Genomic DNA, 17,031 nt, shown 5'->3' with positions numbered 1-17,031 from the left:
TAGTGTACACACCCCACTGGGGGCAGCCAGACTACCACTGACACACAGACTAAAAACCACTGTCAACACACACACACATAAATACACAGAGGCTGATAAACACATTAAGGTAAGCACAGCTTTCGCATACATTCAAATGTAGAATACACTGTGCCTTAGATTTTGTTGAGCCATTTAAAAACTTATCTTTTAGATTTTGTTACATATTATTCCAATATTCTTTAACTAAACTAACATTTTGTGAATTTTTTTTATATTATCCCGTATTTATTACTTCCCTCATGTCCTGCCAGTCTGTTATTTTTCTCAGAGCACCCTTGAGGTGTTACTCATATCCTTATAGTTTAAGAGGCAGTTAAGCATATTTGTAATTGTAATATTTGTAGTTTAGGGATTAACTGTGTTGACATGTTCTAATATCATTCAGTTCATACAATACTATTTGAGTTGTGGATAGGATGTAAACAATGATAAGGTTATATCATATTTGTTTGTAGTTTAAAACACAATTAGTAGTAGCAGTAGAGTATTCATCCTGTTAATCAATTACAATTACAATATCGTAATTATCCAACATTATTAAAAACACAATTACAGTAATACTGTTTTAATGAATTGTACACTAACAGTAAATGTCTTACTATAAAACATATTTAAAGCAAAGCTTCTGTTGGGGACCTGTAACACCGTTGACAGTAAGTTAATGTGAAAATACAACAAAGTGTCTAACAATGTTGCATGTAATGAAATTAAGATATCAAGTTTGTAAAAGCAGATCATCCCCTTTGAACTTCATGCTATCATCCCTATCATAATAATAATTATTATAATCATAATTTGTAGCAGTGTACACACCCGATACAATATAGAATGTTTGTACAATTTTTTCTAGCCTGAAACACACTGCAGCATGTGAGGTTAATCAGGCAGGGAAGCAGCGGAGTTGGGTTTTGTTGAAGAATTGCTAAATTGTATCCTCTCATCAACTTAGGTAAATAAAAATATCTCAAAATGCTTGCTGACTGGTTTATATTGATTTTTATTTTAATCTGTGTAGAACAAAATGTCATTCACTTGCAGTATGATATTGACATCGGCTCTTTAGAGGGCATCCAAGTGTTCAGTGTAATGCCAACACAGTTTTCCATTTTCTAAACGTTGGACATGTTTCACTCTCAGGATCTAACTCACTCTTGATTAAACTCTGAGCTATTCTGTGAGACCAAATACATCCCATTCAGACAATCTTAAAGAAGAAACTTCTAAATCAATTTGCGTCTAAAATGTTGTTCTTTTGGTTTAAAGTGTTCTGGTGCATCAACATTGCTACGTTTTTTGTGCGACCCAGAAACACACATGAGGAGTAACATGTAGCTCTGGGTACATTGTAATTCAATCCAAACTGTGGCTCCTTCACCTTCATCAACTTTTTGATTTTTGGTCACAACACAACACGATGCATCCCTGTCTAGGATAAACTATTGCTGAAATGGCAGAAGCTTTCTTGAAACCTTTCAATCCTGGAAAGAGAAAGAGGGACTGTGAATGGCTCTGCATGCTTGAGCTTCCTGATGGACACATTTCTGTTATACAGGAGCAAAATCCCCAGATGAGGAATCAGCACAGTAGAAACACATTGCCATATGTTAGGCTGTGCAAAAAAGTACTGTGGTGATGAGTAAGTGGAGAAGTGTCACGCAGTATATAGCATGGAAAAAGCCCATACATTTGCTATATCCCTCTCCTATCAGCCTGCGGCTGTGAAATATGCTGGACGTGCCTATATTAGTTGTGTGCAGAGAGGCACTGCGGTCCATCCTCTCCGACCGACAGCGCTTTCTTGAAACAAAGCTCCCTGAAGACAGGAAATGCTGGCCTGAGCGGTTTTCAGCTGGAATGTGCATTTACGCTTTGGTGTCCATGACAGAGTCTATCCTATTGTCTAAAGGAGCCATCGTGGTGGCAGTGGAGCCTAAATGAGGCCAATAATGGTTCTCTGCTCGGTCCCCAGAGTCTCGCCTGTTTAAAAATCGATTCTCTGCTTGACTAGGGACAGGCTGGGAATAGAGAAAACTGGAAGACATGGAGAGGAAAGTGGTGTAAAGAAGAAGATAAGATAAGAAGATAAGATAAAGATAAGAAAAATTAATAAAAAGAAAAATCCTGCATGTGTTCAATTATTGATTTGTTGCTATGGTATAAATGACAAACAAAAACAAAAATTATCAAGCACAAATCAACCTTGATTTCCTCATTTCCTGCATCCCTTGACTGTTTCACATCACTGTAGATTATTTTTCTGTGTTTTCCTGGTGGTGTTTCGCGTCGTGTGGCTAATACTATTTGCCTGTCCTGTTCTCCAAAAGTAAACATTTAAATCAACATTAAGGAAATCCTCATGAAAACAACTTCCTTGAGCTGTATACATATAGGTTTAGGTCGACTGTGAATACATAAACCTTATGCACCAACAGGTAAACATAGCGGAGCCCGTGTACTGTACAGCACATTATCATACAACAGCACTGTGTTCATTCCTGAAGTCTTTGCACTGACAGATACTCTCAGCCTGTTTGTACAGAACAGTTGCCAATCAGATCAGAGCAGCAGCCTGAATATGTCACTGTTTGTTGTACTGCTGTTTCCGTTTATCTCAATTTATGTCTTCTCATCTGTACATAAAAGTTGTATATTTATGTTTATTTTTTTTAGTTGTGTGCTATTGTTTTTGGGATTGCGTGTTAAGAGCTACAACTGGAGCTAAATATGTAATAGCACATATGGCCAGGAAAACCAATTCTGCTGTAAATATGACAAAGTAGACATATTTTCAAAAAGGTTCATTTTATATCAGAAAAAAATCCTGAAAAACTGCCCCTTTTCATTTTCAGCTCCCTGGATTGTATCTTACTCTGGGGTTGTATGTTGCCTGTCTGTCCTGGGTTATGATGACTAGGCAGCGGATCCTAAAGTAACCACAGAGAATATTAACTGAAGGTTTGATTTTGGAGGAAAGATACTACAATCAATGAATCAGGAAGCAGAAGATAGACATCGCCTCATGTTTCATCTCAGCCATTAAACTGTTTCACACATTACTACGAAACAGTGACTAGAACTTTATGCACAAAAGCTTTAAGATCATTCTGATGAAACCTGGCAACAAATGACTCTTAGTGATGGATTATTTCTACCGACTCAATAAAACTTTAAAAAATGTTTTCACTGATTTGGAGAAAATGAGCTCAGCAGATTCATAAAACCACAAAATATCATAATCCATGCACTGAACACTGTGGAGGTCTACTATATAAAAATGTGCATAAAGTCAAATCATTCTGAAAATGATCCGACAAGATCTCATTTCCACATCAACTTCTACAGAACCAAAATGTAACAATACAATACTGTAATTCACTCTGTTCACGCCAGAAAAAGAAACGCGCTCAGCACAAATATATGCGGCGTAGCAACTTACCGAAGTGAGCGTAAACCTGCCACAGACTCGCAGTGAGGTGGAAAAGTCTCCTCTCCTACTTTGTTGCCTATAAAGAGCCCACGATGCTGTCGGTTTTGGGAAAGAAAGATATATGGGCTTCATCAGCAACTGAACCAATGACAGCAGCTTGTGGGTGGTGCAGAACAAAAGCTACAGCCAACCGAAAACGCCAAACACACAGTAACAAAGAGAGGAACTGAGGGTTTATGAAGCCCTGATGAGGCGTTATTGAACGATTGATATCACACACTCACTGAGAACGGGGTGGATGGGGGCAGGGGGATGAGGAATCACAGTGAATGTTTTATTCAACATGTGCTCACCTCCATATCTGCTCTTATTTACACCCCACTTCACTTCAGCTGTGTGTGAACCACAGTCATTAACCACATCTCAGTGACCTTCAACCATTTCCTGTGTCTCCGGCACACTCACCTGTTTGTCTCAACCTGACACAATGGGCCTCCAAACCTACCAGTAAGCTGAAGATCCAGTACAGTACAGTACACTGTATACTATACTATACGATATAGACAATAAATACTCCATGCAATCTTACCATCATATTTGCAGTTACAAGTTGTGCTTTACAATTAATGACTGTAATAATAAAGCTGTTAATGTATATGCAACAACAATGTCATACAAGGAAAGATACTGGATGGATCATTGCTTTGTCGTGTCTGTTTCTCTTGACTTTATATGGGACGCTAGTTTTCTAATGTTGCAGCCAAAACAATCTGGCTCTACTCACACACACACGCATGCACGCACACACACACACGCACACAGAGAGAGAGAGAGAGAGAGAGTAATATATTGATTGTTCTTTTGACCATTGCTGTATTTATTTTGCGGTGCAGCTGCTGAGGGTGTCAGAGAGGGGAAAGGGCCCTGCGGGGAGCAGTTCCGTTATCTCAGACGGAACCTTATTACAGGTTTTGTGTGAACAGAAAAATAACTGTAAGACAGTGAATCTGTGTGAATGTGTGTGTGTGTGACAGAGAGAGAGAGTGTATGTGTATACATTGCTGCTGTGAGGTTACCCAAGGATTTCTCAAAGGAATATCGAAAAGGCTTTGTCAGTTGATATCCTGACCGATGAAAAGGCACAGCGCTTCACAGGCCATGTGTTCAGCATATTTTGTGTGGCTTATTATAATTAGGTCTACAATTCTGTCACATTACTGTCATATGATAGCAAAGCACTGCAAAGGCAGCCAGAAATGAGCAGGCATACTGGGATAGTGTGGGTGAAAGTCCAGTCAGCTCTCTTTCTCTAATTTCCTGACACCTTTACAAGGCCTGGGCAAGCTTGTCTGCACTGGTGTGAGGACGGAGGGAGAAAAGGAAGAGGGGAAGAGGGAGGAGGAGAGGCAGAAGGGAAAGGGAGAGAGAGAGAGAGAGAGAGAGAGAGAGAGAGAGAGAGAGAGAGGCATGGCAGGGGCTGCAAGCAGAGGAGAAGTGCCAGATCACTGCTGGAGCCAAGAACAGGACTGTACTGGGCCTGTGTGTCAGATCAGTGTGCGCGCACACACACACACACACACACACAAGCATATGCAGGATGAGCAGACACATAGATGACACTGACCTTCGACAAACACACTGCAATGTCAGAGTTCACACAACTGAGACAGGAACACTTACTGATTATCCCGTGAACATCCACTATACTTACTATAAAAAGCAGTCATCCTGTTTCTGCCTGTTTAGGATGTCTGCTGTCTCTAAGTTCTTGCCTTGTGTGAGCCTGAAACTCAAATGGACTCGGTTTCCTGACTAATGGCACCAGCATCCTGCACACGATGTGAACCTACATCAGAAATGGCTGTTCCACACAGTGCAATATTTATGACAGCCCCGCTACTCCCCGGGGACTCATTGCACCATAACACAGACCACTGCAGCTGACAAAATAACAGGGCAGAGTGTTCTTTTAGGAAACAACAGAAACACCTCTGGTTCTCCTGTTGCCTCTTACTGCTTCTCTGTCTCTCCTTCTCCCTTGCCAATTCTCACATGACCTCGTCTGCATTTTTGTCTTTTCTGTCTTTATAGCTTGGAGCTTGGGCCATCTGAGTGTATTTCAGAGACAAGTTGACAAGCCAAGCAACAGAACATTGAGATAAAGTCCCTCCTCTCTTTCTGTGTGTGTGTGTGTTTTTTTTTTCTTTTTTCTGTGGGCTAGTCCACTGAGAGATCACGGCTTACAATTTCACTGTTGTGAGCACATCTGATCTTGAAAATTCTGACAACTGTCTTACAAGTAACGGCCTGGCTCTGAGATTTTCAACATCTATGTCTCCAAGGAATGCTACATCGGTGATTCACTTTCCGAACCAATTTTACGAAAAAGGAAACGATTAAATTACACCTCTAAATGCAATTTTATCCTGTAAGACAAGGCAATTTGCCAAGACTAATCTTGAGTAGTGTGTGTGTGTGTGTGCATGTGTGTGTGTGTGTGTGTCACAGACAAATACTGAGGAGAAAGAGGCCATGTTTCTCTATTCATTTGTGTGTACTCTGTGTACCCGTACTGGAACCGTTTACGTCTCACCTCTTCCTTGTCCTACCAAGATTTACCCAGAACCAATGCACAGAGACAGCTGAGAGAACGATTTCATTGTGGCCAGTGTGGCCTACTCACCCTGTGTTATGACAAAGCTGATGGCAGCATGCGAACTGAGAGGGAAAAACCTAATACAAATAATACCCTGAAAAATACCCTGTTTCCAGGTTTGTTGCCTACCAGAATTGATCATGTGAGAAATAATCAACATCATCCAGTCTGTAGTTTCTCCTGATGGGTCTCATAGACACATTCACTTACACCAGCAGCTGAGAGGACAGAAACTCCTCCAAACTTAATGAAACAAGTCATTTGTCACTGTCTTTCGTAGCGACCCATGTAAACATCTGTTTTATCTGGTGGCCATATCAGCACAATAACATCAAAGGTCTATCAAAACCATTACAAATGAATGTTCTTAAAATTCATACAAGCATTTTCTTCTATCTCTATGATGAAGGTTTGGTTAAGGCAACTAAAACAACTTGTTCAAGATAATGGGAAGATCACACTCTCTGTAAGTTAAGAAAAGACTCATAAGAAAACAACACTGTAACACAGTCTCCCCACGTCCACCTTCCATCCTGGTAGACATTGTTTACATGCCCACAGGAAGCTCTCAGGATCTTATGTATTTCTGTTTAATTCCTGACTAAATAAGCAAACCCATGACTGTCATTGCACTTTGACTCAGATATTGTTAAATCCGGACACATGCATGGAAGTACACAACATGGACCTTTTCCCAAAAGAGCTCCAGTCACTAAGAGTAGTAAGAGGACACAGAAAAATACAAAATCATTCAGAAAAACTAAAACTTGATCACTGACTACAGACCAAGGAGTTAATGTTTGTATGGTTAATTCAACAAATCATCTAAATTAAACAAAAAAAGTACAACACGAATAAGCCACTAGCGAAAGGCCAGCGTCTCTGTTTCACAAATAAAACTGATATTCCACCGCTGTTGTTAAGGTCTGCTCAGGCACAAATGACAGGTTGGTTTGGGAAAGCTTCGTTAATTTAAGTCGTCACGGTTACGGGTTAGTTACATTAAAGATTGATTATGTTCAAAGTAAGAAAAGAAACCAAAGCTGACTGTAAAAAAGACAGGATAGCAAGACCAGCCACTTGTGTTCGAGATCAACATTGTTGTCCCATCCATTCACCTCGACGTCCTCCCTGTGTGGACTTTGTGGCTCTACAGCAGCATCACATTACTTCCTCCTTTGTTCTGGAAGGACAAGAGTCATAATCACTTCAGCCGCTAAAGGGCTTTGTCATTTTGAACGTAAACAGTTTTGGCCATTTGCTGAAACATCTGATGCTCTATTTCTTGGAAGAACACTTTATTTGGATACAATGATTTGTGTATGAAAGTGTCATAATAAAATACAGTTTCCAATATTATGGAAGTGAAGTACTTACATGCATGTATAGTCAATGAGTTCTCAATTCTGCATTCCAACTAAAAAGATTCCTTTTAAACATATGTGCTATTTCCAGTTTCTTTGTGTTTACCATCCTTCGAAGTCCCTTTGTTCCCTCCCTTTGTCAGAGACTGATTCAAAGCCAGTGGAGCTAGCTGTGCAGCATATGAAAACAAGCTTAGGTATCTTCTTTCAGTTTGCTCTCTTTTTCTACTTCTGTTTTTTCCATCCTTTTCCCCCACTGATTCAGACACCCTGGTCATTTTGCAAGACACACACACACACACACACGTCTAAATACTGTAATTGCCGACAGGTTAGCATTTCAATCGACAGTCAGAGAACAGCTGAAGAAAGAAGTGGTGTTTCTGAGAAACTGCCTCCCTCTCCTGCTAACTTTGGCCAGACAGAAGTTAGAGACTAAAGCCTCTGCTATGTGTTGAGAGAGTGATAGTGTGTACAGCAGATATCAGTGAGGGCTTGTCAGTGGAGGTGAGCTCAGGTATCTGTTGTTGTGTATCCTGTAGATCCCCACATTAATATCTTCACCGTAAGTCTATTTTGTCCTCTTATTTGACTCGATGGTGTTTTCTACAGCTGTCCCGTTGTCCGCCTTTGTCATAACAATCAACAAAGTTACAATTTCAAGTTAACAATCAGTTATTAGATGTATTTTTTACTTGCTCATTTATAGCAGTCCCTGCACACTGAAATTGCATTGTAAATATGCTGGATTAAGCTCAACAGCTATTTTGCCCCATAATCTCAGCGTAACTAAAACTGACAAACTGCGTACATAATGAAGTTACAATATAAGTCATTAGTACTTTAGGTAATTATTACATCATCATTATCCTGCCAATACTTGATCTGCATGTACTGTGGAGCCATTAGTGTTTTAACTAGCTGGCTGACATGAGTAAATCATCATTTTACAAAGGAGGGGATATAATAAAGTCCAACATGTGTTCCATTCCCCGTGCTGGCAGGTGTGCATGAACACTGTCTAATAAAGGTCGGACCTCTGCCCTGCGCTACATTTCATTTAAAGCTCATGATTTATTGGGACAATTCTGTTAAAAAGACATTCTGGAAACAGATTTCAGACAGTGTACACCTTGTGTGGCAAGAGGTGAAATATAATTTTGTTTTGTTTCGTTCACCTTCTAAAATGCCACACCAAATCATCTACTTTACATTTGCACTGCTAACTTCTGCATCATCACCGGGGATCTATCATTTTGACCTAAGCGGAAATGCCCTAAGAGTTCAAGCTTGAAAGTCTTCAAACCAGCATATAACTGCCACTGGGCTAATTTGTGAGATGGAAAGCTGATTTATTGCACACGTTTGGATGTTTTGAAGTGCAGTTAATCAAACAGTATTCTCTCTGTGCTGTTTATTGTTCCTTTATTGTCAATCAATGTGACAAGGAGGAGATGGTCTTTTAAAACATGACCCTCCTCCAAATATCAATTCCAATAGTCCAGTGATGAAAAGAATATGCATGCGTGTGTGTATGTGCATGTGTGTGTGTGCACGCACATATCGGTTAGTGAATTAATGAATTAGCTGCGTGTCCTCAACCCTTTCTGCAACAGGGAAACAAATCACTGACCTGTCCGTTCTGCAGTGATCTGGGCCTTCATCAGGTGACAGACGTACTGAAAGCTTCTATTGCTCGACACTGCCCTGTATTCCACATTTATGTTATTATTATGCGATTGTATGCATCTGTGCATAATTGAACATTTTGAACCCTTGAGCCAATATGCCTCAAATGAATCCTCAGCGCCCACATCAAAATGATTATTTCTAAACAAACCGTGTTTAATCGACTGCGTGCCTCCGCAGCACTCTCCATCTGGAGGATGCTGTGTGACAGCTTCCCTTAAATTACAAATATCAATCTGCCACAGTGGGAGCTCAGCTCCCAGTGGCCTCATGGGGGTCCTCGTCAAAGCAACCAGCCTTCAAAACAAAGCCATCAAAACGCTGCGCTCGCTAGATGCTTTGTTTGGAGACAATCATGTTCTTCACTTGATCACAATTCTCCTGAAATGACCAGATACCTGAACAAGAAAAGACTTGTAGTACTCAGAGCAAGGTTAATGTGTTAATGCTAAAGTGATATTATATAGGAAATAGCAGCTAAGACGAAGATTCTGTAAGGAAGCTGAATTGAAGTTGGCCCAGTGTGTGGTTCTGGGCCAACTCTGTGTGGCTCCACCCCTCTATCCCTCCACGTCAGGGACCGACAGACGCTAGCACCAAGGGCTCCCAATCTGCTGTGTTATCAGCAGCAACTCTCCCAAAGCGTGTTCCCCCTCCTCATCACCGGCTGTCTGCCGCCAGCAACACGACCACTTACACTCCATCCACCCGCTCAGTGATACACTTCACCGCAGGATCGCCTTCGAGTGCTCCTTGGGAAAGCAATGGGTCTGCGGGGTGGCCTAATTCAATCAATGTTGGGGCCAAACACACGCATCCTTCATCACTAACACAGGACCAGTCCAAAAAGACTCTCTACCAGACTCTCTACTCTCTTCCTTCTTACTCGATGACCATTAACTCACAAACAGCGTGCCTTGCTGTGATCTCTCTGGGTACTCAGTGGCTGCTATCGTGTGAAAATATTTTTATATACACTGAATCATGCACATACATACATAGATACTGAACAAAAGTAATCACTGAAAAGGAATGCAGGCAATTATTGGACACAAAGTAGAAGTCATGGCTCCCCCGCGGTTAATTTGATTTTCACTTGGGCTGTATATTAGTTCCCCAACTGTGTTTATAGCAGGCATGGCGTGCACACTGTGCATTATCACAGGTCCAATTAGATTTTTAACTTTAATAAGAACTCTCTGGTAAGCACAATTTTCACTTTTTCAAATTTGGAGTCTCTGTGGCACTTTACTCAAAGGCATATTTATAAAATGCCTCAGTGAGTATGAGTGTGGCTGTTTTACAACAGCTCTGCTTTGCAACAGAGAGAACATTAATACTGACAAAACTACAGCACTGCTTTCAAAATCTCTGTTCTTTTCTCTATACATATGTATATATAAATAACTTGTACTTTACAATACCATGTATACTGTGAACGCATTTGCATTTATTATAAGAGTACAGAAGTCTGAGAAGAGATAAATATTGTATAATTAAGGATCACGGCCAAACATAAGTGGTTCTTAACTTATTACAGTCCTGTTTGTCATATTGCTGGAGTACTTTCTGTAGTGTTGATTCATTTTCACAAAACCAACTCTCAAATGTCCAAGCCAAACAGCACTTCATGATGATCAGCTAATGGATTTTATCACCACTCAGTACACATGATGATGCCATATCATGCAAATACTGTAATGCAGGCCCAAAACTGAAAAACCCACAGGACACAGGATATGTAACACAGTATATACTGCGAGCAGTGCGGCAGTGGCAGTCATATTGTCAAACTTTTCATTCAGCAAAACAGAAGTCTAGGTGGACCAAACGATGAATCATTTTTCATTGTTTTCACAGATAAAGCATTCAATTGACACATGTCCTCAAAATTCATAAACAAAAAACCTATTCAAAACGGAATGATGACAAACCTTTAAAGATAAAAGTTCCCGATTTGTGCAGTGCGCCTTGATGTTAGTGTTTTTGGGGTCAGCGTGTTGTGAGAGACAATACATGCTTTCTGAGTGAGAATTCAGTGGTCAGTCTGTTTAACGAGCTTATTTCAAGTCACGTGTGATGTGTTTCGGTAGTTCGACTTGAGTTGCGACATACAAGCATGTGGGTCAATAGCTGCTCAAATATTTAAACATATTGAAGTCACAGTGAATTACTGCAGCCACTGAACCTTTCAACTTACAAAATGAGCCCAGAGTTGAACAAAGGAGCCGTCTGTTTCAGCACCACGGACAGTTCCTGTCATCTTCCCTGTGACGAGGCGCTGCTGGCAGCAGCGACAGCCTGCCAGTTTTATCTGCTGCACTTTGTAGCATCAGACAGGACTGACTTTACGAATTCATTAATGGAAGGCCCGGTGCTCATAAAAATTGCGCCGAAAATCCAAAGTGACACACAGACATATTCTTTCATGAAGTTATATTGTCTAACATGATAAACTGGGAATGTGGCTCACCTCCAACTGGCCTCTGGCACGTCGTCTCTGCCAGCACAAATAGATATAGGTCACCTAACAAACTAAAAAAAAAACGCTGCTCAGATTAACTGTATATTAACGGCATGTCTTCCTAAACTTAAATCGTACGCCCCCTCCCTCTTGTGTGTGTGTGTGTGTGTGAGAGAGAGAGACAGACAGAGAGACAGAGAGAGAGAGAGAGAGAGAGAGAACCTACTTTGACACAAGCATGCGCTTACTTCTAGCACATGTTCAAGGCGAACCCACCAGCCACTGACCGACAGGCCACCAACGATCTCTTTTCAAAACGACTTGTAGCAGACTCGAGCAAACATAACATAAAAACAACAATAAATAAGGCTGACAGTTCCAGAGGGTGGCCACTACGGCTCAAGGGGGTCCGGCATTTGTGATCCAGGAGCACTTCCAGAAATAGGATCATCATCAATCATCACTCAGATTCCTGCGTCATGCGTCGGCATTCGCGCGGTTCCACCCAAGAGACCGCGCTGTTTGTCCCCATGGGAAACTCGTACAGTAGGTCGAAATGGCTAAGAAAGCCAAGGCTGTGAGGTTAGCGCTGGTGGATCGTGGAGCTGTCGTTCCAATTTAATTGAATGAGCGTGACAATACGGAACAAGATTTGTCGGGGCATTAAGAAAAAGAGCGTGCGTGTGCGCGAGTTTTCGCATCTCTTGTCTGTGTCTCGACTCTGCTATTGCAGTCAACCACTGTGTGTGTGTGTGTGTGTGTGTGTGCGCGCGCGTGTGTTTGTGTGTGCGTGAGAAACACAGAGAGATAGAGAAGGCATAAATAAGTTCTTTTAGTGGCGCAACCATCCAAAAACTTGAGTCTATTTTATTGTAAAATCGGCCCAATACAACCAGCTGCATGTCCTTTGTATTAAGACAGATCTGTTCATATAATAAGGCTTACTGGTAGAATACCTTCAGGAAAAGCTGCCGCTTCGTTTACACCTTTATCTAAATCCTCTCCTTAGTAAGCTCCAGCGAGCCCGGCGGGCCGGTGTGTGAGACTGCACTGCAGAGGGTTCCTCCGGCATCTCCATTATTGAAATCATGAGCAAACATATCTGAGCCAAATATAGAAAATATGAGCACTCAGTCCAAAAAAGAAAGACACTGAGATTCCCTGTCACACTGCGGCACATACCATTAGTTTAATTATTTATTCAATGCTTTCCTGAATGTTGAATCTTCTAATAATCTATATCCGGCTTCATCTCAGCACCTCAGTAGTGGCAGGTGCTAAACTTCTCGTCCTTAAAGCGTTTGACCGGCTCTTAGCCGTTTTAAACTGATTAATATCGCATCTCCACCACTGTGGGGTTTTTGTTCCAGTATAACTGCTGCAACTATCCGAGAGAAAGCCAGAGTCACAGGCGATCAGTTCATTGCCGCATTAACTGAAGAACCAGTTCAATTTGGGTACACGAACTTCATCAAATGCTCAGAAAAGCACTATTATGTCGGAAAGCCAACAGGAAAAAAACTGGCCTACCTTCAACTCGATTCCAAAATGGTACGACGCAATTTGTCAGTCAACAGGGAAGGCTTTGGACATCACAACTCCAGGTCAATAGAGAAAACACGTTTCCGTAAAATGGGTGCAAGCCAGTGATAGTCTGTGTTTCAGCGAGGTCACCCATTCAGCCAATCGTCCTGTTTAAATCCAAACAGAATAATGGAGATCTTGTCTCTGTCCTTTGGGGAAGAAGTGCGCCAAGCGCTCTCCTACGCAGATGTGACTTTGCGCGCTTGAAATAAAAAGGGATTATGGGTAGAAATAGGGAAAAAAAATACTACTACAGCCAATAAAAAAACCCAAAAACAAATGATATCAAAGCGAGTGGGGGCGAAGCTTACAAATGATCACAACCCCCCCTCCCCAAATCTGACAGCTGACTTTTACGCAAATCGTGCTCAATTACTGATCCTCTCCTGGGTACTTCACCATCTCAAACGCACTGGCTGGTGCGATCCCCACTCAGCAGCGCCGCGGTGGAGATGGGAAAAAGAAATGTATGGATATAATGGCCAGATCCAATGGGGGGTTTCCTCCACAGCTCCGCTCTGTAGTTGCAATGCACACGACAAGAAGGATCTCTCCCCGGTCCTAGTGCACCACACACCGTCCTCCGCTGGCTCTAACACATGCCGCGGCTGCACCTGCACTCTGTCACTCTCATCGATTAAACAGTGAAATGGATGAGGGGGAAAGAAATTCAAGCAGACAACTATAACTCAACTCAAAGCTTCAACGCTGAACAGAACGGGATGTGCAAAAATGGTTCTCATTTGTTGGAGGAGGAAGAGGGGGATGAGAAAAGAAGAGAGAGAGAGAGAGAAGGAACAAAAAGAAGGGGGTAGACGTGAGAAGGGGGGAGAGAGAGAGAGAGGTTGAAAAAACAGAAGAAATAGGCTTAAAATTCAACCCTCAGTACAGTTTTTCCCACATACTGCTGCTGTTTCAGAGAGCAGAGGGCAGAACAGAGCTTAAATTGAAGCCTGAATTCCAAAGTCTCATTCATGTTAAATGTCTGTGCAAATCAAATGATTCAGTGCAAGACAGGACGGGGTCGTACTGAATGGCATTACCGTTTTAAGATGAATACATCTAGCTGTGGCATGAAGCAAAACCCAGAGGGGATTAACATCATGATGACTATGAAAATAAAGCAAGCTGAAGCTTTGAAGCATCACAATTAGCAAGTGATCGAAACATCCTGACAAAAGTTGTTTGCGGTAGCCCAGATCCTTTAAACTAGTCAGAATGTGTCCACTTTTCACCCAAATGATCTCGACTTGTGCTCAACAGACCTCCCATGCAGCCTTCTAAGAACACACAGGCAAAACAACTTCCATTTGAAGTAACACTGGGAAGACTTTTACTGAAATAGTGGTATTATAATCCTGCAATATAAAAGATGGAGTCCTGTAGTCATAGAAATCTGTTAGGTCACCTGCTGGCCACAATCATAACCTCCAGAGTTTGCTGCTGCCCTCCTACAGAGGGAATAAATCTCAGCCCACTGCAGTAATGGCAAATGTAAAAAAAAAAAAAAAAACAACAAGATCAATGATATATATACATAAAATCTATGACTTGTGTCCATATACTCTAATGTAAAAATGCAAAGATGCTCAGATGTAGCAGGAGATCAGTCCAATCAGACGTACCATCCAAACACCAACAGAGTTCCAACAAAGCAAAGTGATGGACCTTTGTAAGACTTCTGTTGTGTTAGGGCTGGTCTCCTGTATTATGTCTCCCTGCGATCCCTCCTTGCTCCTTGAAGCAGAAATAAGAGTCCTGGAACCCACCATTGTACATTGAGTCCAGTGACATCACATAATTCCCAGCATAGCTCTACCAAATTTAACCTGAGCAAAGGTCAAATCTGCTGGATTTTAATAGAACATCTGCGTGGGTCTGCAGGCGCGAGAACAAGGATTCTGTTCTTGTATTCATCTCCACTTATGGCTTAGTATGAGCTATCAGTGGTCATGATACATCAGATACATCCTGTTTCACACACACACACACACACACACACACACACAAAACCAAAGGTGAATACTACATTTTATTATATTTTATACTATATTCCGTCTCTGTCTTCTGTTTGAGGTGTGACAAGTTGGAAACAATTCACTTTGCTATAATAGAAAACATCGGTCTTAATTCAACCCAAGCTAAGCTGAGCATAAAGTTTTTTTAGTTCAGTTTTTATCATAGAGGGTAATAAGTCAAATTCAAAACCTTTATTTATTTATTTATTTTTTTTGTCAGTATTGATATTCAGTGTTCTGAAATCAGTCTCAGTCATATGACTCAAAGACCATGCTACAGGAACCATATTCCCTCCTGGAAGTCATTTTTGCCTCTATAGTCTATATGTTGATGTCCAAGTCATTTCCTTCATTTCTAAACTCTACAGAATCACGGATCCATCAGTTGAAAGGCACACAACGACAACAAACTCTCTTTTCAAGCCTACTGTTTGTTTGGTAGAAAGTATTAAGGAAGTAATAAAAACTGTCCACAGCATGTTCTGTGGGTTAGCTGGAGGGACAATGATTTTGGAAATAGAACATCTCTTCCCACTGCATTACTTGACAATGCTGCGAACACCACAAATAAAATTCCACTCACCTGTGCCAGCTTTCAGACAGCTAAGGACAGATGGAATTTTTTTCTACATAAACACAAATTCATGATGATTTGTGATATGTCATTCTAGAATACACTGAGATTGTTTTCTTAGTAGAGTTTTTACTAGCACACTGCAAAGTCTGATTACTGAAAATGTTATGTGATTAAAAGTACAGATATAGGTATGTATGTACTAAATGTTCTTAATAAAAGTACTTAGAGCAGAAAATGTGTCCTGAGAGTTTTATACAATTATGTCACTGGATCTTAATTACTTATACATTAATGTGACGTCACATCATTTTGCTGTAAAATGTACTTATTTTACACCACTGGACATCGCGTCCCACTTCAAACATTCACATAAACAGTTTTTGCTGACAGAACAACTTGTTTAAGTCAAAAGTCAAACATGTATATCAACTAATCCACCCTCATGCCCCATTGTAGCCTTTCGATTTTGACTTTTGAGGATTTTCTTTTGCTTACCTTAGCTCTGTGTTAAATATATTGCGCTGACAAGCTGCAATGCAGGAAAGCTGCTTAAAACCAATTCGTTTTCCATTCCATTTGTTTTCTTAAAATAAAATAAAAATGGAAGCTGATAAGTGAGTATTCATTTTGGATGTTGTTGTCATTCTGGATGTTAGTTAAGGACACATCAACCTGTTCCAAATGGTAGTTATCTCAATTATGGGGTTGTTCAGCAGGCTTACATGTTGTTTATCAGGTAAAGTACTGTCAGAGAGCCGTTCCACCATTCTTTATCAAATCCCATCAGGATCTGTGGTGTCTGTAAGCTGGATGGGAAAGAAGAGGGCTGTCTTGTATAACCACACTTGCACAGGGCTCAGGAAACTCATCACAGACTTATCTGCCTCCACACTTTTTCTTTTCAGAGTATGAGTAGGTACCTGACCATTATCCGTCATGCAGAAAATATAGAACTTGACTGATATGATATAAGGCCTCCTCTTCGTTCCACTCACTTGTTTGCTGGCTCACTCACTCACTCGTTCACTCACTCGCTCACTCACTCGCTCACTCACTCACTCACTCACTCACTCACATTTTGCTGTCTGCTGAATATTCAGCAGCTAAATGGCGCATGAGTGATGCCATAGAAACAGCTGAGAGATCACAGGGCCCCATCACATCTTACTCCCACACTTTTTTTTGCCTGCCTGTGCTGCGGCATTGTCCA

At 41.1% G+C, this 17,031-nt stretch overlaps 1 protein-coding gene across 2 annotated transcripts in view; it reads right to left on the bottom strand.

The window, feature by feature from the left end:
• The window catches only part of il1rapl1a (interleukin 1 receptor accessory protein-like 1a), a 142,248-nt gene extending 128,373 nt beyond the window's left edge, over positions 1 to 13,875 (bottom strand). For both annotated transcript variants that reach the window (XM_046404682.1, XM_046404683.1), the window contains exon 1: positions 13,173 to 13,875. The gene's annotated coding sequence lies outside the window, so the exon portion shown is untranslated. The remainder of the gene's footprint in view (positions 1 to 13,172) is intronic.
• Positions 13,876 to 17,031: the final 3,156 nt, after the last annotated feature.

Source organism: Scatophagus argus, chromosome 11, assembly GCF_020382885.2.
Source record: "Scatophagus argus isolate fScaArg1 chromosome 11, fScaArg1.pri, whole genome shotgun sequence".
Classification (NCBI taxonomy): Eukaryota; Metazoa; Chordata; class Actinopteri; family Scatophagidae; genus Scatophagus; species Scatophagus argus.
The sequence above is the reverse complement of the archived record's forward strand: the minus strand, read 5'-3'. Positions and strand labels throughout refer to the sequence as shown.